Source organism: Triticum dicoccoides, chromosome 5A (assembly GCF_002162155.2).
Source record: "Triticum dicoccoides isolate Atlit2015 ecotype Zavitan chromosome 5A, WEW_v2.0, whole genome shotgun sequence".
Classification (NCBI taxonomy): Eukaryota; Viridiplantae; Streptophyta; class Magnoliopsida; order Poales; family Poaceae; genus Triticum; species Triticum dicoccoides.
In genome coordinates, this window is record NC_041388.1 from 507,645,288 (window position 1) to 507,646,699 (window position 1,412).

The window sequence follows — 1,412 nt, forward strand, 5'->3', positions numbered from 1 at the left end:
TATCGGGCTACCACCAAATCAAGATGGCGGTGCAGGATGTTGAGAAGACAGCCTTCCTGACCCCATGTGGGGTGTATTGCTACACCTGCATGCCATTCGGACTACGTAACTCCATAGAAACTTTCCAGTGGCTGATGCACATCGCTCTGGGTCAGTAGCTCGGGAGGAACGTCGAGGCCTACGTTGACGATATATTTGTGAAGTCTCGGGAGGCAAGGACCCTTATTGAAGACCTGGAGGAAACGTTTGCCAGTCTACGCAAGGTAGCTCTATGGCTCAATCCGGAGAATTGTGTGTTTGGCGTCCCCTCCGGCAAGCTGCTGGTCTTTCTGGTGTCGCATAGGGGAATCGAGGCCAACCCAGAGAAGGTCAAAGGAACAGAGAGGATGAGTCCGCCACAGACCCTCAAGGAGATGCAAAAGCTCGCAGGTTGTGTGACCTCGCTAGGGAGCTTCATCTCCAAGCTAGGAGAGTGCGCCCTCCCATTTTCAAGCTGAGGAAAAAGAAGGGACCATTCGAGTGGACTCCGGAGGCCGACGCGGCGTTCCAAGACCTCAAGAGGTACCTCATGAGCCCGCCGGTGATGGTGGCACCATGCCCCCCAAGCCCTTGGTGCTCTACCTTGCCGCCACGCCTCACTCGGCTAGCACGGCGCTGGTGATGGTCCGGGAGGAGCACTCGTCCAACGGCTCACAGAGTAGCACCCCGCAACCGGTTGGAACACAACAGCTTCAAGGTGGCGGTCCTGAAGCCTCGGATACCCAAATAGAAGGCCAAGCCCCATAGGATGGAGCTCCTGAGGCCTCGGCTGCCCCAACCAGCGACCAGGCTCCTGAGGCCATCGGGCCTCAGGAGGCATAAGACGTCACCAACACCTCCACCCCTGTCGAGCACCCGGTGTACTTTGTCAGCACGGTGCTGCGAGATGCGTGGGCACGCTACCCCATGCCGCAAAATATCTTTCTCGCACTTCTCGTCGCCTCCCGCAAGCTGCGGCACTACTTCCAAGGCCACCCCAACAAAGTTGTGTCAGCTTACCCGCTGGAGAGGGTGATCAGGAGCCCCAACACGGCGGGGAGGGTCGCAGAGTGGAACATTGAACTGCAGGTGTTCCAGTTGGAGTTCAGCACCACCAGAGTCATCAAGGGTGCGGCGCTCGCCAACTTTGTGGTGGAATGGACCGACGTTCCTAGCCCAGAAGTGGTCGAGGATCGACCCCTCTCGCTGGGAAGCAAAGCACCATATGGCTGGGTCATGTACTTCGACGGTGCATTCGCGCGTCAGGGCGCGGGGGCTGGAGCCGTCCTCATCTTGCCCGCCCAGGACAAGCTCTACTACACCGCGCAGCTCCGCTTCTAGTGGGGCGAGAAGGTCTCCAACAAAATCGTGGAGTACGAGGGCCTGATCGCCGG